The following is a 24,358-nucleotide window of genomic DNA, read 5'->3' as shown; positions in this document are numbered from 1 at the left end:
AAGGCATACCTTAGCGAATCTCGGTTACTTACCTCTTCTCCGAGATTCGTAAGTCTGGTGATGAGTTTCTGAATCCTCGAGTGTAGATGTGCAATTGTTTCACCTTCTGCAAATCGGAGGTTTGTAAGCTGGTTACGAAGTAAATCCCGTCTTGCAAGTTTGGCTTCGGATGTTCCTTCGTGTAACTCAAGGAATTTCTCCCAAAGCTCCTTTGCTGAGTTGTAGGTACCGACTCGATTGACTTCTTGTGTTGGAAGTACACTTAGCAGATGAAATTCTGCTTTCTTGTTTGCCACGTGGTCAGCTTGCTCCTTCTTTGACCATTGATTTCTTGCTTTGCCCTCTGGTGCTTCATAGCCAAATTCCATTGTTAGTAATAAATCATAATCTTTCAAGAAATACCTCCATTCGCTTTTCCAGCTAGCCCCTTCGAATTTTGGTGCGTGGATGTTGGATCCGGCCATCTTGTTGCTTCGTTCGGTGGTTAGTCCAGCCTGACTCGATACCACTTGTAGGACCGATGCTGGCTAGAAGGGGTTGAATAGCCCCGAGTAAAACACAACCCTTTCTCGGACAATTAAGCTAACACTTGAAAAAATAGATTAAGCAGAAAATAAAGCATAAAAACGAGGCACCGGTTTTGACCAAAAACTCCTTCAGCGGAGAAGCCTCGTTTACAGCAGTGTAGGCACAAAAGAAAGAAGCTAATCAAAGCAATGGAAGCACACAAGTGTTGTTACAATTTCTGAAATGATGAAAGCTTCTGGACCAAGGCTGTATTTATAGCCTTGGTCGGGGCGCCTGGAAAGGTTCCGGGCGCCCTGGGGGGATAGATTTTATCCCCCAACGTTCAGATCGAGATAATTCTCGATTTGGTCAACATTACTGTTCCGGGCGCCCGGAAGGGTTCGGGGTCCGAGCGCCTCGAGTCCGGCGCCCGGACCAAAGTCAACACAGTTGACTTTTCATCGACGCTTCTCTGGTTCAATCCCGCCTTGGTCCGGTTCTTCCGCTCCGGATCCGCTCGTTTGGGTGATCTCTGCCTTCGGAAAAGGGCTCACCCAACCCAACTTCCGGCTTCTCGGCGTGCTTCCCTCGGCTTCGTCCCTCGAATTGCTGTTTCCTTCTCGTCCGGTACTCATCCGCATCTTCGTCCCTCGGTCGTCGACCTTCTCGCTAGCGTCTCTTGCTCCCGAGCAATCTTCCGCTCCCGCTTTCGTACCTTCCATCTCGTCGTCCGGTGTACTCTTCCGCATCGCCTCGTATCCTGTCCTTCTCGCTAGCTGCGTCTTCCACTCGAGTACCTGCGTTCCTAAGCTCCTGCGCACTTAGACACAAGGTTAAATACACAGGACCTAACTTAACTTGTTGATCACACCAAAACAACCTTGGGGTTCCAATACTTAATGTTTAAACTACCCCTTGAATTGTTGTGGCTATGCTAGAAGGGGTGTTCTAGGTCTTTGCTGTCATCTGGAGCTGAACTTAAGTGTTTTCAGCTAGTACTAGGCCTCTGATCGATCCACGGATCGATCCAGCGTGCTACTGTGCACGGAGACTAATTCAGGACCCTACTGTACGCGAGAACTAACGTCTGGATCGATCGGCTGATCGATCCAGTATGTCCAATCGATCCAGTGATCGATTCGATGACGCGCTGTACGCGGGTTCAACTCGGATCGACCGGTTGATCGATCCACAAACCTTCTGTTCGTGACAAAACTCGGCTGGATCGATCGACTGATCGATCCAGACGCATTCTATTCGCGGGATAAGCTGCCCAATCGATCAGCTAATCAATCGAGAAGCCTCCAATCGATCGCTTGATCAATCGGGGTTTCTGATTTCATATCAGAACCTGATTTCAGCCCTGGTTCGAGCTGAAATCTCATATACTAACTCTAAACTAACTGAAATGCATTCTAACAACAATTAACTAGCATTCTAAACATGGCATGGTGCATATTTCACTAGTTCATGACTTTTAAGCAAACTGAAATACGAAAACTAAAAGTAACAAGGTTGTAATAGTTAAACTTGCTAAATCCCTAAGATCTTCATTCCAAACTCCTTTTTCACACACACATCTTCGTTGCATTGTCCTCCAGCCTCCGTTAGTCCATCTTTCCTTTACCTTTATCTACAGTATAAGGAAAAAGTATCTGTAAGCTTGAGAGTTTAGTAAGAAACCATGTACCTCACTAAAACATGCTTACGATGCAATTTATGTTTTTAAAGCATGCTATTTGAAACATATATATACTGAACATATAAAAGCATAGCATGACATACAAACAAACTAGTCATGGCAACAAGTGCTAACATATGTTATCACATGGTATCAATAGAAAACTAAACTGATACAAACAAACTGAACTGAGCTAATTCTAAACTAATGCTAAAGCTGTACTGAATTCACATAACTATTTGTGAAGTTTTGAAAACTATTTCATAAATAGGTTAAAATAATAATCATGCTGCTGTTTAGGCCCGGCAACTGTACTTGTTATGCGTGCATCCCGAATTTAGTAGGGTTTACTAGGTTATCTAAACATAGGGACGACTGTGGGAGCCCAACCCAATGGATATCTAATCCAGTACAGTGTCATTGCTAAAATAAAATACTAATTATAGCTGAATTTTACTTATCTTGCTATTTCTAGGTTATCTGAACCTAGAGCTAGGTTGTCTGAACCTAGAGGCGACTGTGGGAGCCTATCCATTGGACCGTAGTCCCATATAAGCTGTAGTAAACCTGCATATGCTAAATAAATGCTTCTATTGCATTTAGCTAAATTATTAAAATGCCTAAGTCACATTTTAATTGTACTGAACATACTATCGAGCACTTGGCGTGCGCTGTTGCACACCCTTTGTGCCACAAATCCCTATACTACTAAACTAAAGCATGCAATCACACGAGAACTACTTATACTGCAGGTGAGGGGTTTCTTACTTCCTGCGCTAGTTTTTTTCTTACAATCCAATCGCTAGGTTTTCCGGTGGAGACGATTCCCTCGACGATCCTCTTGCGTCTACGTGCTCTTCTCGTGGAGAAGAACGCCCTCGTGTCGGAGTCGTTGCCGGAAGGTGCCCTTACGTCTCTAGGAGTGAAACCCTAGGTCTCTCGGGGCCTTGGTGTGCCGTGAGGTGAGGAAGTGGAGGGGGCGGCGTGAGGGTTGAGGAGGAGTTGCCAAAACATGAATAAAACCAATCCCCACTTAAGTTTCCTATTTATATTAAGTGGTTAATTCGTCCAACTTAAATATAAATATAATTGGTTCCCTCTTCTTTCAGCACGGCCCTGCTGGGTTCACTTGGTTACTAGAGTCCTCTATAAGGCATAGGGCCCATAGGTCTCGGGTTCAATTCCCGCTTAGAACATTTTACGTTTCTATTTGTTTTTGCTACTTCCGCTATTCTAAAAATTCCATAAAAATATCCTAAAATTCCAGAAAAATCATAGAATATTTCTAAAATTATTCCCAGTACAACTACCGCATGCCTCGTTAACTGGGCCGCCAAATGGGCCGCCAAATGGGTCGGGTTGTTACAAAAGTAAAAGCAAGTACAGTTGCCGGGCCCAAGAGAGGTTGATTACTATTTTAAAGTATTATAAGTATAAGTTTTTGAACAAGTAAAGCAAGTTTTACATAAGTACAAAGTATTAAAGAATAAGTTTTAAACAAGTGAATTAAAGAATAAGTTTAGAACAGATGAATTAAGTTTCACTTTGTTTTAAAATCAGCAAGTTGAGTTTTCTTTTATGCTAGCATGTTATTTAGATTAGCTTACTGTTCTTTGCTATTTCCTGAGCATGAGTAATTTTACATGTTTAGCATTTCAGCCTGTTTGATTCTTTTACTAGTAGATGAGCATGAGTAGTTTTCCTTTGAGAATCCAGTTTTAGTTTTCAGTATATTCACATGCATATCGAGATTTTGTGAGTTAGATAGCGCTTACTAAGTATTTTTCTTATAGTTTACATTTCCTCTTACTGCAGAAAAATGAAGGCGACAAGGTGGCGCAGATGATGTGTGATGCCAGAACTATGGAAGTCTTAGGACTAGAAAGGAGTTCCTTTAGTCTTCTTTCCTTATTCTTTTTAGTTTCCGCATTTTAGTTATTGTAAACATTTGAGACTGTACTTTACACTCCGTGTCATTCGAGTTTATTCTTGTTCTAGGTTGTATGTAGGATGAGTTCAGTTTAGTAAGTAGATATTTGTGTGTTTGATACTTATTTAACTACGTGGGTGTTTGTTAAATGTTTCAGCCGCCTGTGGCTGATGTATATTATGTTTGTATCTTGGTTTAGGGTCACCGGTACAGGGGAGACTCTGCCGAAATTTTCGGTAGAGACTTTTCGTGGTTTCGATCATATCGGTTAAGTAGAGTTAGTAGTTAAGTAACGGTCATCCTTAGAGAGTAGTATAGTATAGTAAGAAGGGTGGTCGTTACACTAACTGCGTCTCCTCTTCTCAGGGAAATTCTAGCAAGACAAATATACACAAAGCTGAGGAATGCAGTTTCCAAGAGAGGTTGTCTCCAGCAAGAAAAGAGAAGTACATCTGTCCTGCACGCGTGAAACTGAAGGAGCAGACTGGAGCATTAACCCTAGGAGGAGAGCCATGCTTCCATGGGTTTAGTCCGCACTAACTGATATGGGGTCGAGCTAAAGACCTAAAACAAGCGCTTCTTGGGAGGTAACCTAAGGGTTTTCATTTTAATTTGTTATCAATTTGTCGTTCTATTTAGTTCAATGAAGTTTTTTTTATTATTGTCGGATCTTTGTTTTCAGGATGTGCATAACCTCCATGAGCTGGTTGTGATAGTTTCATGGGCGTGGAGGCGTCAGAGGACTACGCGCATAAGAGAGTCAGTCGTGTGACCCCACACGACCGTGTGAAGTTAACAGAGGAAGAAATGCCACTGGTCGTGCGACCCCGCACGGCCGTGTGGCTTGTGCAGAGAAAGAACAATACACCGTCGTGCCAAATGGCACGGCCGTACGAAGTCACCAAAGGGGAAGAGAGCATGGGTCGTGCAGGTTTGGCACGGCCTTGTGATCGCGGCCAAGAGGAGGAAAGAACCGGCCGTGTCAACTGACACGACTATGCCAAGCTATCAAGAGGAGGGTGTGCGGATTCTTACACGACCCGGCCCAATTCCACTCCTATCAGGGCACGGGTGAGCAGAGGCTTACACGGTCGTGCCGCCACCATCATCTCCTTCCTCATACCCCCTTCTCTTTCCTTCCTCCCACAAGTTTCCAAAAGTGCTACCACCCATCTCCCACATTCATCTCATTCAAATCTACCTCTCCCTTCATCCGTGATGTCGAATATCATCGAAGAGAGCTCTCATCAAAGGAAAGGAAAAGAGTTGTTGGTTGTCTCAAACAAGGGGAATGCACGCTTCAAAGGTATATCTAACAACTTCAGCATTACTTTCTCTAGTGATGAACAATTGCATCGTTATCACTCTTTATCCAAACGTTCTATTTTGAGCACTAGGTTTATGAACCAAGAAACCTTGGAAGTGTTGGGGTTTAGGAATGGTATTGATTGGTTGCTTGATAGAATAGGTTGGATTAACGTAATGACCATGAAGTACTCAACTTATCCTCGTATCGTTTTGAAAATTTTAAACTCCATCACTGTTGATAATGTTCAAGGAGGAGGAAAATTAAAATTTTGTTTATTTAATGATGACTATGAATGGAGTCTTGAGGATTTTAATGTATGTTATGATTTGCCTAGGGATGGAGCTTACATAATCCTTACATGCTTTTGAAAATTCAAATTTATGGGAGCAAATTGGTGGACTGTCTTGCTTTAATCCACATGTTTCTAATGGTACTAGTATCATTAACCCAATTTTTTGATATGTCCATATAATGATGAGGAACACGATATTTGGAAGGGGCGATAAAAAAGGAATTGTAAGACTTTCATACTTGTATTGTTTATGGGCAATGATAGAAAATATGTCTATTAGTTCTAGATATTTCTTTTTAAGACACTTAATAACATTAGGGAAGGCTTCTTCCTCTGCCTCCATTGTTTTAGGAGGATTGCTTACTCATATTGCGGAAGTATAAAGTTATGATCTAAGTGGTCTTGAAATAATTGAAGTTATTTATCGAATGGATTTAAATTTTTGTTTAACCACTCATTTGATTCGCCGAGAGAAATATAGGTATAGTCTTGTGATTAAGGATAGTTTTCCCCTTAAATTTCCCAACCCAGCTTTGACCACGATCCATGTTAAGGAAAATTGGCATTTGACTTTAGCAAAGCAACAGATTAACCCACCTCCAACCTCCCTTCCTAGAAATATGCCTTCGGTTAGTCGAGATATTTTACGATTCGATTTCCAAGAATTTCATCCTATTATTAACTCTCTTCATCATGACTTGGAACAAACTAATAGATTGTTTACTAGAAATTTTTGCATGAAGGATGAGCAATTTAAGCACTTGTAGGACTATTTTAAGAGTGAAAGAGATTTATGCACACGAATGCTTGAATTCATGGATGCTCATAGGAAGAGAATGGCTTGGAACGAGGATTTTAGGTGGTATATGAGGAATTTTCAGAGTAGTATTGATGAGTTGTTCTCGTATCATAAACAAGTAAGGGACTTGAGATGGGTAGTTGAGTCTTATCCTGAGCTTCCCGACCTCCCCAACCTTCAGGCTCATCGCCCATTTTGATTTCATCGGGACGATGAAAAATCTAAGTCTGGGGGGTGTTGTCTTTGCACAACCTGAGTCATGTTGAGTCCTTTTCTTTCTTTCTTTCTGCAAATTTATTTAGTTTTCTTTATCTACTTGCATTTCATTTTTATTTCTTTTAGTTTTATATTTCTACTTACATCTCATTTGCACTTTCTTTTCACACTTATAGTTTTAAGGCATATTTGAGAACATCAACCCCTCTACTTCCTATACTGACTTGTCCAATAGTAAAATGACTAGCACGTGTATTTTCTTAATTTATGTGTTGTAGAAATAGTGTTAGTATGTTTGGTGTACCTCTTTTCTCTATCTTTAGTAGCATGAAATAAGCTAAGCATTGTACGGAATTTAGTATAAGTCTTGGCCTAACTTTAAGGATCTTACTTTCACTTCACTTAAGTACTTAACCTTGAATAGTAGAAATATTTTGAAATAGTTATGATTCATCCAATCTACTTAGTACTTTTGTTCCCATGGGGATTCCTTAGTTATATTTTAGTTACTGGATGACCTTAGATCATAGAAGCTCATTTGAAAAAATCTAAATCCCAACATATGCATCTAGCATTTGTGATTAGTGCTACACCTCTATAGCACCAAATAATAATAATAATAATAATAATAATAATAATAATAATAATAATAATAAGAAGAAGAAGAAGAAGAAAAAAAAAAAAGAGAGAGCTGAATAAGGGATAAAAAAATAGTTTTCGTGAGTGGAACTAACAATTTACCCTTTTGAGACCGAGGTAGGTTACTAGGAAAATAAATGTTATGTTTCTCTTGATTCTGAGTAGTATCCTTTGAGACCTTGTGTGATTTAAGGAAAACAAACCAAGTGTGTGACAGGTAAGTGCCTATCACCAGGAACATTAGGAATTCAATTGTATGACGACTTAACTAGGACAGGTAAGTGTGTGCTGCTGTGTTAATTAATTAACCGTTGGATTTAATTTAGGTAGGTTGAGGTTTAGGGTTTAGGATTTTCCCCTAAATTATTCTTAAGGATTTTTATTTAGCTATTCATTTGAGTTGTAGCTAAATAAATATATATATATATATTGGTGACACGGGACTTTGACGCGAGACGAGTATCTCGACGTCGGATTTAGACCAGATTGGACCTTTCTTATTGGAGGCGGGTACCTTGACTTATCTATTTTGATATATCATATTGATATACTTAGTAATATTTAACAAGTAGTAATATTTATGTTCACTGTTGCATTGGTATGTCATTATCTATTACCTGAGCATGTTGTATTTATTTCCTGCTATTGCATTCATGTTTCTTTGATTATATATGACCTTAAGGTAATGACATACCATGTCATATTATGTTCAGGACATTGATCTATTTTACCATACCTAACCTGTGTACCTAGATCATATTATTTGATCCATATATCTTTTGGTACACATTTTGGTAGAGATGGATAGGATAAGGATATTTCCATGCTTAGTGTCATGCATCATCTCGCATGATTACATATTGTCCGATTGTTGGCTCTATTATTGTTGAGCACATCGCTAGTTACATAGATCTGCACACACAACCACTCATGGGTTTGTGGTTTCTATCAGGCAGGGTGTGTTACAGCAGGTTGCTTTGTCAAGGGCTCCGTTGGTTCACTCATGGGTAGTGTGACGCAGCGTTGTAGCAGGGCAGGGATCCCTCCTCTGGATTGGTTCAGGGAGATGAGAGAATTGTGCTCCCCCACTTATGATTCGTTCTCCTTTTTAAGGCGGGTACCTTTGGCTTATCTTTTTGATATTGTCATTCTGATATGCTTAGTAAGTTATAACTAGTAGTAATAGTTATATTTATAATTGCTTGGTATGTCACTACTTGATACCCGTAGTATGCCCATACTTTATCTGTTATGCATTTATGATTATATCCTTCTATTCTTGCATTGTATACTTATGTAGTGACATACAGTGCATTATCGGATACAGGTTTAGCTACTAGTTATACTTGGCATGTGTACCTTGTTTATTACTTGCCATGTGTACCTTATTTATTAATTGGCATGTGTACCTAGGTTTACTACTTGGCATGTGTACCTAGATCATTGATTTGGACTTGGTTTTCCTTGTTGGTACACATTGTGAGGAGGCTCGTATTTGTCAAGATTTACATGCTTAGTGACATGCACCATCTTGCACTATTGCATGCTGAACGATTGTCGGCTCCATTATTGTTGAGCACATCGCCAGTTACATAGATTTGCACATACAACCACTCATGGATTAGTGGTATATTAGGCAAGGTGTGTTGCAGCAGGTTACTCTGTCAAGGGCTCCACTGGTCGCTCATGGGTAGTGGTGACGCAGCGTGGTAGTAGGACAGGGATCTCTCTCTGAACTATGACTCAGGGAGATGAGAGCATTGAGCACCCCCACTCTGTTAAGGGTAGGAGGATAGGTGTACTCCGACAGCATCCTGTCCACTCGGTCACTCAGGAGTAGTGATGGCAGAGTGCACAGTTGTCAAAGCCCTACCCACTCGGTCTCACCGTCGTGTGTGAGATGGCTGACTGACGTCAGGGGTGACCATGTCATTTGCATCATATGCATGGATTGCATTTATTATTTGTGCTTGCTACATTTTGGTGGTTGCATATGATTGACATGCATACAGGAGACATGATGTTTTTGGTTTGATGACCCTGCATCTGTTGGTGTGCTTCCCACCCTTATGTAAGGATTGGAGGCCCTGGTGAGTATAGTTCTTCTATTGTTCAGTTTTGCATTACTTATTATTGTTCAGGAAACTGTACTCTATGATTATTACTGGTAGTTATATTTTATTATGCATGTTCGCTTGATACTCGCTGAGTTGTTGAACTCACTACCCCTTATTTTTCATGTTGTTTTTCAGGTTAGCACATAGATATGTCATGTCACTTGGAGTATTCTGACTGCCAGTCTCACATCACATCAGAAGACGGTTTACCTCACTCTTGATTTATATATGTATATATATATATATATATTCTTTATTTATTTAGCTTTGTATTGGTGTTTAGCCATGTGGCTATTTTATTGCTTTGGAGTTGTATTTGTGTTTAAGCTGTGTCGGCACGCATTGTGTTGTTTTGGTTGTATGAGCTTTCCATTTGTTTTTCTGCTGTGTTTTTAGTATAGCCATATAGGTTGTTATATATATAACTGCGTAGTTGTGGTTATTTTGTTCCAGCCGAGTAGGCTGAGTATATAACTGCATAGTTGTGTATATTCCAACCGTGTGGGCTGACGTATTTTGTTTGTTGATATATTCATACTTCAGATTGTCATTGATACAGGGGAGATGCTATCGGATTTTCCTCTAGTAGGGACTCCTCTGGGGCGTGATAATTTCTTTATTATCTATTATCTTAAAATCTTTATTAGAAAATTTTCTTTGCAATTACTTTGAAATTACTTTTAGAAAAGTTATTGAAATTATTACTTAGAAAATTTTGTTTAACATTGTTTTGCCAAAATTATTTTGAATTTTTTTTAAAACTTAAAGAAATTTTTGCAAAGTTTGACTTCAAAAATGCATTTAAAAATAACTCCTTGAAAGTTTGCATTAAACTTTCCTTAAAAATAATACTGAGAATTTCTCTTTAAACCTTCTTTTGAAAATCTTACTTAGAGAATTTTTCTTAATGTCTCTATCCAAGTTCTTTAAAATGTCCTACTTTGAATCTTTGAAAATTAATTTGAAAAATAACTTTATTACTTTTGAAAACTTACTTACAAAATTTTTTAAAAAATATTTACTCCTCCCTCAAATAAAGCTAAATTTTTATTTAAAACCATCACTTTGCAAATCTTTTGAGTAGCTGATTTTTCAAAACCTTATTTTTTTTCAAAATTACTTGACATATTTGTTTGAGGCTCGCTTGAAAACCTAAGATTGCAAAATTCTTTTGCTCAAATTGTTACTTAGTTACAAATATGTTAAAGTTAGATGTGTTATATGTCTAACCTTTTCTATCAAGTGTGCAGGAGTTGATTGATCTGAAGGACCTGACACCAGGCTGAAATCCAGCTAGGTCTGCGGGGCCCGATAGCTGGTGTTAAGCCTAGATAGGTCTGCGGGGCCCGAAATCTGACGGGAAGTCTGGTTGGGTCTGCAAACCTGACAACTAGTGGGAAGACCTGGTGGGTTAGAGGCAAGTTGAGTGACTACAAGTGGTGAGTAAAGGTAAGCAACTAGAGGAGAGATCCAGTAAAGGCGCATTCCCCGTTGAGGGAACTATAGGCATCGATCCAATTTAGATCCATTTGGAAAATCTAAGTTGAGATCTTGACTAGATCCTAGTCTCGAGAAGATAGGATCTAATTACTACTTATATTTTATTATGTTGTGCTAACTCTATTTTACAGGGAAAAATCTATTTTTAGGTTGACTAGGACTAACCTTTTCTGCAGGGGAAAGCTACTGAAGAAAAAGGGTTCTAGCGCCAGAAGCTGGTCTAGGCGCTCAGACCAAGCTCGCCCGGGTGGGCCATAGGCACCCAGGCAGTCCGGGCACTTGAAGTCGGTCTAGGAGTCTGGACCCGAAACTTCATCCACAAGCTGACGTGGAGTGCGTCGATTGGCCGAGCCATGTGGTCCAGGTGCCCGGAGGGGTTCTAGGCTCCCGAAATGGACCTACTTAATGGCCTTCGTCCCAGAGTTTCAGAACAACAATTACTACAATTAAGTTTTCTTCTTGCTCGGTGCTCCGAAAAGGCTCCCGCAACACTGCTACGCTCCACCGACAATCGACGACCAAGACTTTTCAATTCTATTGTTGTTGTTGGTAACTTTTTCCAGTTCTTGTACTTAACTCCTGTAATCTTTTGCAAATTGTTAATGGATTGCCTAACACTCGACGAGTGCGGGTCTTGGAGTAGGAGTCGTCGAAGACTCCAAATTAAGTAAAACTCGGCTTGTTAGCATTGATTCATTTTTTCTTCCACTGTGTACTTCGATTAATTCGCTATCGATTTTCACGATCGCTATTCACCCCCCCCCCCTTCTTTTTTAGCATTCTTTTCGATCCTACACCTTCCACACCCTTTATAAGAGAGACTCAACCAAGCTTCAAGATACAACTTTTGTACAAGCTTCTATGCGTTCATTTAAGGTTCTAACTGCTTTGGCTTCCTGCAGTGACTTTGCTATGATGCTGTTGCACTTGACTATTGCCGAGGAGCTGACCAACACTGAGCCTAAGTGATGGCCACACTTAAAGAACTTTTACCATTTTAAAAGTAATAGTAGAAGAAACGTATAAAGCAAAAAGAAAAATAAGGAACAAACACCCCTTTATTCCAAGTGGTTGCAAACGATTTAGAATTAAAATCCACGCCGGTATTGGAATGGTTCTTCCTGGTGGTTGGAGTCGGTTAAGGTGCAAAATCCACTTTGAAAGTGGAATATTGTGCATTGAGGTCAAGACCTCTCCTCCTACCATATGGTCTTTGAAAATTTGCCTCGGAGGTTGAAGATGGTTCAATTTAAGTATCCACTCCGGAAGCTTATAAAGATAGAAGGTAGAAATCCCTCGCAAGCATATAAGGTAAGAAAAAGATGTAACAATATTAGTCTCTATAAAGCATGTGTTAAGAAATGCATCACATCCAATAAAATCAATTAATGGTACCTCTATAAAATTTTCTAATAAATCACAAGAAATACTAATCTTGTCATGTTGAAAGGTACCTGGAGGTTCTGGAATGGTGATTGTGACCTCATCATCATCAAGTAATGGTTCAGGCTCTGGCTCAGGTGGTGTATCTAAGGGAAGTGATTCTTGGGGCTCTGCTTCCATAACACAAGTCCCTACACTTTCATCATCAACATCTAGTTCAGGTGATTCTTGGGATATTGCTTCCACTATGCAATCCCCTACACTTTCCTCATCATCCACATCAGTACCTGCATCATCAACAACATCTGCAACAACAATATCAGTAGAATTAGAATTCCTTACAACTACAGAATCATAATAAGAAATATTAGAAGAGTCCTATGGAGTAATAAAATCAAGATCAGGTCTGTCAAAGACACTACAATCCCTCTTCTCAAGCACCTCAATATTCGTAGGAATGGTCTCATCAACTCTTAAGGTAACCGGTTGTCCATTTCTAAATTGCTGAGGATTGGCTGCCATGGTTTCCAAAAGTTTCATAGCTTCATCAGGAGTTTTGTCAATCAAGGGCCCCCCACTAGCTTTATCCACCATGTACAAATCAAACGTCGATAACCCATCATAAAAATGTAGGACAAGCAATTGATCACTGATTTGATGTTGAGGACAACTAGAGCAAAGTTCCTTGAATCTCTTCCAATATTCACTCAATGTCTCCTCCTTGAATTGTTGAATACCGCGAATCCTTTTTCGCATAGCTATATAATCATTCTGAACTCCCTGTAAGCTATTTTGCTGCTCTATAGGTGAGTAGTACTGATAATCAGGCTGATAAAATCGAGTCTGAGGCTGATAGTACTAATAATATGGATCCATGGTCAAAGGAATTTCTTACTCTTACACTGAAACACTAGCGAATAAAATCATAAGACACATGAGCATGTAATATCAAACACATGGATATATGAACACTAAAGCACTCAAAACAAATCTTTTAATAATTTTTTTTATGTGAAAAGAAAAAAAAATAATCCTAAGGTATCAAACACCGCTACAATTCCCCGGCAACGGCGCCAATTTGATATTCCCTAATTTTATCGCGAAATGGGTATCAAAAGAATTAAGTAACCAAATCCATTCTACACTAATATAGCATAGAGATGACTCGAGTCGTCTCCCAACGAATGTAGCCAATGCTTAATATTTTATGATTGATTTGTTATTGCTTTTGGATTTTTTTAATAAGGAATTGGGGTTTTGATTCTGAACCTAGCAATCGAGATAGCAAGACAAGTATGAAACTAAATCTAATGCAATGAAAGAAATCCTATTTATCTATTAACCATGAACCCACAACATATTGTCACACTATGCTATGAATTACATCATTAACAGATCTAAACAAATTAGAAACTAAACAAGAGAAAAATAAGAACAAGACAAGAACAAAAGATCAAATACTCAATGGATCAAACCACCATTTGTCATATGGTAGAAGATCTATTCAAATTCATGCTAACGAGCAGATAAGAAACCAACAATACTAAACAAGAACAAAACCTAATCAGATTCAGTCAATTGCTGAAATAAGAGCTTGAATTCAGATGAACAGTAGATGAAATCAATTCAAGAACAACTTGCAAAACAACTCCAAATCTATACGCAGAGATTCAACAAGCATACAACAGAATCAATGAAAGGAAACAGATCTAAGAATTCAGCTAACTCAAGCAATGTAAATCTACAAAATTAAACGGCACAAATAATAAACTTGAACTAGAAATAAAGCAACACAAAATTCAGTAATGGAGATTGGGGAAAGTGATGAACCAAAGTGAGCTGGGCATTCCCGAGTACTCAATAATCTTGACGAAGATGTCAAGATCTTGCAGACGAGGAAGAATTGAACCAATGATTTTTGAAATTAGCAGATGTGGCAGGAAATGATGTAGAAATTAGAGGGGAAAGCATAAGCGAACACTCCTGCCACTTTAGATGGCTGTAGAGCTTCGAGGAAGAAGGTCGCCGGCTGGAAAGAGGAAGAGAATTCAGCTCAAACCACCAAATCGCTCCACTTCTCCATTCTTCTTCTTCTTCTCAGAATCGCAGCGGATCAGGGATGAATCAGATGGTTGAAATGGCGTCACTGGCTTGAAGATGGACGATGACCGGAGGAAGGGAAACGCCCTTGACCTCAACAGCTCGTCGGCCGTGGAATGGATCGAGATCCATATTACTGGAGCGCGCCTCCTCTGTTTTTGACGCGAGGAGAAGAAGACTTGACCCCATTACTGTAGCTTCTCATCCCCTTTAAATCTGATCAAGATTAGAACGGACGACTGTGATTTCTCTGGATCGATCCAACAGTGGAAATTGCTCTAAATCTGTTCCAAATCTTCAGATCTTGATCAATGGTCGTAATCTACTCCCCTGTGGCTTGGATGGGCTGGATCATGATAGATGGCTCAGATCTCCTCAAGTCTTGAACGAACGATTCATATTACTCCAAAGCTTGATCTCTTCATTTAAGCCCTAGATTTGAACTCAAATCTGGTCTAATCCGATCGAGCCCTTGCCCTTTTGATGCCTACAAAGAATATATCAAAACATTAGCATCAAATACCGCAATTGTAATATAATTTGCAATTAAGTCCACAAATGAATACAACTCATGAAATATGATATTCATATGAAATTAATACATGAGAAGATTAAAAAGTATGTTTATATGAATCAAAGTATCGTGACAAAATGATGACTATCACTAAGCTGACAATCTTTGAAGGTGTTGGGTAACGAACTTGAAATTTGTACTTAATTATTTGCAAAATGACAAGTGCAGGGTGTTGCACTTGTTCCATCTTTTCTGTGTACTCGATTCCCTTTTCTAGAGGTACTAGAAAAGGTATTTTAGTAGATTATCCATCGATAGGTCCGCGGGACCTGGGTCTTAGAGTAGGAGTCACCGAAGGCTCCAAACCAAGTAAACCGACTATGTCTGTTTTTGGTATCTAACTTGTGTTTTTTGTTTCTGTGTTTTCCGCTCCGCACTTATCTTTTAAAATTCAAAAAGGACAAGTTTTTAAAACCATATGATTCACCCTCCCCCCCCTCTCACGTGTGACTCTATCCAATAAGTGGTATCAGAGCGGGTACCGCTCTGAATTGGTGCAACCACCAATCAACCTTTCATTTTTCCCTCTAATTTTGTTTTTAAAAAATTTACTATCATTTTTTTACCATTAGTCAAAATTGGTGAAATAACCCTTTTAACAAAATTTGTAATAATAATTTTTTAATTATTTTATTATTTTGTTATTTTTTTGAAATTGGTGAAACATCTTTATTTTCTTCTTATCTTTCACACTACTTACCCCAATACAAAGTATTGGGTATTGCTTCTTGTCTATATTTTTTACAAGTATATCAATGTCTCATCAAGAAGGATAGAGCATCCACGACCCACCACCATATGAGATGTACAAGAGGCACGAATTTAATCTGTGGAGGATGCAGATGGAAAGTTTCATCCTTATGAACGACTTCGATGGCGGCATGACATTGAGGCGATCAATCCAAAACATAGAAACCAATAGAAAGGTAATAAATTCAATTGTAAAATTATTACCTAATGAAATCACATGCATAATTGGAGAACACCGAGATGCACATGAGTTCTGGACTCATCTGACCAAACTTCATGAAGAGTCGATGGAGCTAGAAGATCAAGTCAAAAGTGAATCCAGACTCGAGTCCAACTCAACAGAGAAGCTTACTGAATTAAGGGATGCGCTTAAGGTTAGTATAATTTACCAAAATACCTCTATCAGTTGTAGTTTAAATACTTTAGATAAATATGAAATTATCCCAAGTATGGTTTATGATAATCTAAATTTACATAATTCAAACTCAGAGCTACAAAATAATCTAGATTCTGATCAAGTCAATAAAGATTTTGATCAAATCGACATTAACCTTGACTTGGTCAAACAAAACAATGACCAAATCAATTCAAACATAAGAAAAATTCAAAACTTAAAAATGAAGAAATAGATTTAGATAAAATTAATAAATATCTTTATAAAATATTTGACGATCTAGATAATGTCAATATAGAAATTTATATCTAAAATAAAAATAATTTAATAAATAAATATTTAAATCTTAAAGATAATATTGAAACTAATATAATAACTTCAACTAATAATATAAACTTAAATAATAAAAAAAATATAAGGATAAAATCAAATACTTTGGTAAAATCAAAAAAGTCTAACAAATTTAAAATTAAATATTAAAGATAAACTTTCAAAGAAAGATAATTCAAACAACTTGACCAGTCGAAATTAAGAATTAATAAAAACTTATACAATATTTTAAACAAAGATAGTAATTTAATAAATTCAAAATTAAAAGAAAACTTAAATACACTCTTTAAAGAAGAACAATTTAACCAACTTAATTAATTCAAAATTTAAAACTTAAGCTTACATTACAATTAATTAAACATTAATTAAATATTAACTAAAAATTTGATTAACCATAATGAAACAAAATAAAAGTTTAATAATTTAGGAGGAGACTCTAAATTAGATGGCACCTCCAAAACAATAGGTTACCTGGCAAGGTAATTATGATTAAATCAAAAAGAGACAAAAGTTTAACTTGAAAATAATATTGGAGAAGTTTTGGATGATACTAAGTTAGGGAAACTATGTCTATGCATGTCTTGGAAGATATGGCTTCGACTTGGTGCATTTGCTTAGTTGAACTAACTGAAGCTACCCCTTACCAATCCTAGCTAGTTATACTAAAGTTCTGTTGTTAAGTTCAATGGATAAGACTATTTGGAAAACCTCAAAGGTGCGGTTACTCAAATGATGTCCAGGTGACTCACCACAACTTAGAAGTTTATCTAAAGAATGTTTGTTTGTTGAACCCAAAGCTAAATTTGAATTTAACATAAGTTAAACCAAAACCTGAAATTTAATTTAACTCATATCACCAAACTATAGGATCTCTTTATCTTAACACTTAAACTAGGTTAAATAAATAAGGATTAAATTAAAATCAAATCAAGATTAAATTAAAATTAAATATGCATTAAATTCCGCAACAAAATGGTTAACCAAAGTATCATATCCTCTCCATGTCCTGGGAAATCCCGCAACAAAATCCATCAAAACATGCTCCCAACTCCACTCTAGTATCCAAATCAACGGAAACAATCCTACTAATCTCTGATGTCCAGCCTTCTCTTGCTGACATGCTAGACATCAAGTTACAAAATCAACGATGTCTTTCTTCATATCGTTCCACCAATAAGAATGCTCCAAGTCTCCAGACATCAGGTGTCACCCGAATGTGTCACAAATCCATATCAATGTGTTTCTTGCAGTAACTCCTCCCGGATAAGAAGTTACTCAGAAACACACATAATCTCCCATGGAAATAAAGAATCAAATTCTCATTTTATGAGAATTCTAACTACTGGCACGAGACTACTCAGCTCATACTACATCGAAACTGCACCAAACCTTGGGTACGATACATCTGTGTAGAGTACAAATCCATCTACACTAGAAAGTAATACTAAAAAGGGTGCAGTTATCTACTTTTCGTTTCATCTACTGAAATTAGTCTCGTAAATATCTGTCCAAGAAAGTTCTATACCCTTACTAGATAGTCCAGTCAATGACATAACAATGCTGGAGAAACTCTCAACCAATCTCCGGTAATATCCAATCAGACCAAGAAAACTGCGAGTCTCCTGTATAGACTACGACTACTCCCAACTGGTAACAGCCTCTATCTCCTTTGGATCCATTAATATCCCTACTGGTAACCACGTGTCCTCGAAATCTCACAGTAGATAATTAAAATGTGCACTACTGAACTTCACATATAGACGTTCCCGTCGAAACATCTCTAGAACTATGTGAAGATAGTGCACGTGATCCACCTCGAATCAGGAATAGATCACAACATCGTCAATGAAGACAATGAAAACTGATCCAACCACCCTACGAATACCAAATACATCGATTCCATAAAAACATCTAGGGCATGGTATGCCTAAATGGTAATACCAAGGTCTTATAATGTACATACAACAGGCTCACTCGACCGTAAGATCCCCAACAACAAGCCTATGATAGGATCACCAACTACAAATCACCAAATCCATATATATCATAAACATACTACACTCCATGTCACTATCAACATCAAACACCAAATAATAGATCATCAAGTCAAATATCCACTAATAGATCATCAAAAGACAACCTATCACCACACCTGATCTCCCAATATCCACTAATCAAAATCATCCTCAACATCAATCAATCATACCATATAGTCTCCTAAATAAAGATAGAGTAAAAGGAAAGTATCCAACCTTCAACACCCACTATCAACATACTAAATGTATCCAAAAAAAATATACCAAATCTCATCATCTCATCCTCTTAGATACTCAAATATCCATAGTAAAAGAATATCAATCCCAAGTCCAAAGATTCACACAACCTCCTGACTAAGTCTCCACCCATCAAGAAGATATCTCCACCACTCTCATTATCATCCCATAAATGTCCCTCGACATATATCGATAAAAGGTCAAACCCTCTAATATGAGATATAGACTACAAGATCTGGTAAATGATAGCGTGGTCAAGGTCTTGAGCCACTTGATAGAGACAATGTTGGCCGAGTCGTCTAACCATTGTCTTGTACCCCATCATACTGTGATTGCTCCACCCTGAGGTTCAATAACCTCCAGTATCGAGCAATGAACACAAAGATAGAGGAACGCTACAACTAAATAGCTGATCAAAATATCTGTCAATCGACGCTCTACCCCTCAAAGACCATCATCTGAAATCATACGTAGTTACGGTCGGAACTCATAGGTATTACTCAACTAACACCACTTCCTCCGTATCATTATAGGTCGTAGATCACTAGGTACATCAAAGATATCTAATCATATCCAATCAGTCTATGAGTCAGGATCTCTCATGGAACAACGTTAAGCGAGTCAACCGATCATCGTCTTATAAACCACCATGCTACTGAAAGAGGAAGAGAAGTACTCACTCCTCAAACACCTCAACATAATCACCAAGTGATTCTTGACCTCTAAAAATCATCATCTGCTTCTTGACGTGGTACTAGGTCACGTAAAAGAGAAGTAGCTAACTCCAATTTTCTCACACTAATACAAATCGTATATCCGAATGTACTCTCCAACTCATACACCCTAGTAACGATTGTATCTCATAAGTGTTAAGCAGGTAGCTTTACACTTTTCCACATCAGTGGGGGTATCTTATTCGAATGTACCTTCTAAGTCAACCAACCAGGTACAAACAATCCATGGTCAAAATCCCCATGGAATAGGATACATCGATCCTCTATAGACTGACCAAGCCGACAATGGTATACGGCTAATTCAGTCTTTTCCATGACGGTACGAGTCATGTACTCAAATGTGTCTCCCAAAATATCTAACCAAGTACGAAACAACCTAAAGATAGGAATCCCTATAATAAAGAGTTTGTCGATTCCCTACTGGTCGAACCAACAAAAATAGATCAGTCCTCAACTACTATATGATCCAACAAGAATAAAACAATCATTCACTGATGAACCTAGCTAAGGTTAAAGTGATACACAACTACCCAAGTTGCAAAGGTAAATCGATACCCAACTACTAAAGTCAACCAGGGTAAATCGGTCCTCTACAGACATAACAAAAAAAATCCAAATTAATCCTATACTGATCGAACTAACAGGAACACAAAACCAACTAAAATAAGTCAAACCCCAACTACACCAGTCAACCAGATAAATCAATCTTAAACTGACTGAAGTAATAGGAGTAAACCGATACTCTACTAACTGAGTCCACATGAGTATACAGATATCATCCACTACCTAGCTAATAATAACAAGAACTAGTGTGTGACACTAACTATCAACCAACTAGTAATAACTGACACTAAAACTACTGGTAGTATGATATGAGGAAATTCCCTGAGACTGTAAATTCTTTATCTCCAGTAGGGTCAACCGTAATAAGTGATTGACTCAACACATGAAATGCATGCTACAATCAACTAGATAAGTACTAACAAATGTCATAACTAACTATCATGAACAACAATACATATACCAACAGAAATGTATGATAACAATATGCAAACATACCTCCTATAGTCTGGAGATGTCCTGCTGCTGCCTGGTCCCAAAACCTGAAAAGCCACATCAAGAAAATCAAAACAAGAAATCCCAAAACACGAACAACAGGCATCGTAAACTTAGCTCTGATACCACTAAATTGTCACGCTCCTAGAGGAGTCTCTGCCAGACAAAAATCCGACAGCATCTCCCCTGTACCGGTGACAATCCAAAGCATACATACATACAAAATATACATTAGCCACATGCGGCTGGAATATATACACAACCACGCAATTAATAATCTCATCCTACACAGCTGGACAAATATAACAACAACCACGCAGTTATATATATTTTTATCAGCCCACTCGGCTGTAATCAAAACCAACACAGCGGAAAAACATAAAGGCAAGCTCATACAAAAAAAAATCAAAACACTGCTAGCCGGCTAGGCTTTATACAAATACATCACCAAAACCATAAGATAGTCACATGGCTAAACACAAATACAATGCCAAATAATAGAAGGATATACAAAAGAAAACAAAACGAGATGAAATCGTCTTCGGATGTGACGTAGGACCCGGCAGAAAGGATACTCCAAGCGACACTCCAATCATCTACCTGAAAACATAAAGATATATATATATGTATATATATGCGGTGGTGTGTATAGGTAACTCAGCGGGTAATAGATAGGATAGTGCATGATCTATAAATAAACATGGAGATCAAAGTATACAATCTCAGTAGGAAATAAAGAACATGATCATACTACATAATCAATAAACACATCCACTAGTACCTATCTATCCCGCATGATATAATGATTACAGGTAACATAAGTCCACACACCTAACCATATCATACATAACGACTGTACATAATCAAAATCAACATAAGTGAATGTGCATACCCAACCTGTAATCGACACATGATAATAATGAACAGTACTCACCGGATCAGCAACCGATCTGCTCGTAACACCTGTGCAATATATACGACAAAATATACATGTAGAATAAATGACATGTATGCAACATGGCAACCAAATGCAACAATCATAGCTCAATCAAATACAACATATCACAATCACATGCAACTAGTATATACTAGGCATGTATGCAGATATAACTCCACAGATGCATCGCACATCATATGCATATGCATATGCGTATGCATGCTCCATGGTCACCCCCGCCACCTCTCTAGACACAACGACCCCTGTATGGCCAAAAGGCTTGGGTCTGTGATGACTGTACTACCCTCCATCCCACTATAGAGTGGTCGAGGCGGACAGTCCGCTAGTAGCTATCTAACTACATAGCATCAGGGTCCCTGACTGCTCACAACGTCGGATCTCATAAACCTCGTGACCGGGTGGCACGACAGGACAAGTGGCAACTGCTCCAGCTACCACTACCCATGAGTGGCCGACTGTGCGGCGCTAAACCAGAACGACTGACGGCTCTCTCACACAAAGGAGATAATGGTCGACAGCATGCAATGAATAATGAACATGATATATATATATATATATATATATATATATATATATATATATATATATATATATATATAACGGGTCATGTCGTCGCGTCTATCTTGCTTCCTTTTCTACTGTGCCTCTGATCCTCAAATAGCACCATGCCTCGCAAGGATACGATCCACGACAAAAATAAAATTTTACATTTATCGATCCTATATTCCACAAGGGAATGTACATGTAATCTTGATCGAACAGAATGTAAAATCTTAAAACTAATACAGCTCCTACTGTATTTAATAATTACAATCATGTACACACATAAAATGCCCTTGACATGTCCGAGGGTCCAAATCACACACAAACACAATAGGGTCATAATAGTTGGAACTAGGATGTCTGTAATCACAGAGTTAATCTATTTGCACATCCTACTATTATCCTGCCTAAATTTATGTCTGAAAAGTGCATAATTTAACTAAAAACCAAACATACAGAGGCAGAAAACTAGATCTGATACCAATTGTTGGCGCTACTCGGAATTCCGTTCTGATTCTCCTGTACAAAAATTTATACAAGCACAGAACTTTTCCTAGAATCCCATATACTTTTCAGAAGTTAAACTTGGATTACAAATGAAACTTAACATTATTAATCCAAGTTCAACCCATGTGTTCATCCGAAGTTAAATAATATTACAGAAGTTGATTAAATATCTATTTCAAGGATTGGCTTCCAGGTCATTGGCGAGGCACTCGCCCTTCTTGGGTATGGGATCATCCACCACTTCCTAGTCAAAGCCTTTCAAAGAAATTGAATATTTAAACTCCTTACAGTAAAACCTAGGTTAAACTACAGAGACCTCAATCAAAGCACAAGATTGATAGCCTCTTGTGTTGGTACTTCAGGATCCATACAAAGGAAAAATAAACTAGTACACAGCAGAAACAATTAACTAGTTATACCTTTCTTTGTATCTTAAAGACCTCTTGATCTTCTGATGTATTCCTCTCCTCCTCTTGGACGTCGTGTGGGCTACGATCTACCAAGATGCAAAAATCACCCAAGTCCTTCTTTCTTCCAAGACTTTCGGCCGCCAAGGGATCAAAGCTAGGAACACCACCTCTTGTTCTTCTTTCTTCCTTGCAACCCGCCGGCCACAAGATGGTTGAAGCCTCTTGATGTCGCCGGCCTTAGGTGAGAAAGCAAGGGGAGAGTAAGAATATGAGGGGGACGGTCACAAGGAGAATAGAAGAGGAATAGAAATTGTGTAGATGATTATTTCCTCTAAGGCACCAACTATCCTCTTTTATAATCCTTGGTAATGGCTAAAAATGAAAGATTTTAACAACAATTAAAATCTGTCTTTTAAATTTCATATTGTGGTTGGCTACAAAAGGAAAGTTTTAAAATTAAAAATCCCTCTTTTAAACATTATAGATGGCTAAAAAAGGAAAGATTTTTAAAATTAAAACCTCTCTTTTAAATCATGGTTACAAAAAGGAAAGTTTTAACAAAAATAAAATCTCTCTTTTAAACCATTATAGATGGCTACAAAAGGAAAGATTTTTTAAATTTAAAACTCTCTTTTAAAACCATATGGATGGCTTCAAAAAAGGAAAGTTTTTAAAATTTAAAATCTCTCTTTTAAAGCATTGTAGATGGCTACAAAAAGAAAGATTTAAATAATTAAAAACCCACTTTTAAACACATCTTGGTCGGCCCCTTGCTTGGGCACCAAGCAAGGGGTGGTCGGCCCCTTGCTTGGGCACCAAGCAAGGGTGTGGCCGGCCATAAGAATGACTTGGGTGGATGCGAGGCTTTATACATAGAGGCTACAATAGGGACCTAGAGGAGGAATTGGTTTTGGCCTCCTTATGACCTTGAGCTTCCTGTGTTCGACCCGAACACCAACTCAAGTTCATCAATAATAACTCATACCACTAAAGAGTTATTATTGAACTACCACACCAATCTCATATTACATTATGGGCTCCTTCTTATCATGAGTGTGTTAATCTCCCTGTGTTTAAGATATCGAATGCCCATTAATTAAATGAGTTACTGACAACTCACTTAATTAACATCTAGCTCCAAGAGTAGTACCACTCAACTTCATTGTCATGTCGAAACTAAGTCCACCTGCAGGATTTACATGACAATCCTTATGAGCTCCTCAAGGGGGCATCATCATCCTAATAAATAGGACACAGTTTCCTTCTATAATCAACAGCACACCATATAAATAATATTATTTCCCAACTTATCGGGCCTATTGATTTAACGAATAAATCTCACCCTTTGATAAATTA

This window comes from Zingiber officinale, chromosome 7B (genome assembly GCF_018446385.1).
Source record: "Zingiber officinale cultivar Zhangliang chromosome 7B, Zo_v1.1, whole genome shotgun sequence".
NCBI classification, from domain to species: domain Eukaryota; kingdom Viridiplantae; phylum Streptophyta; class Magnoliopsida; order Zingiberales; family Zingiberaceae; genus Zingiber; species Zingiber officinale.
This window is presented reverse-complemented; position numbering follows the sequence as displayed.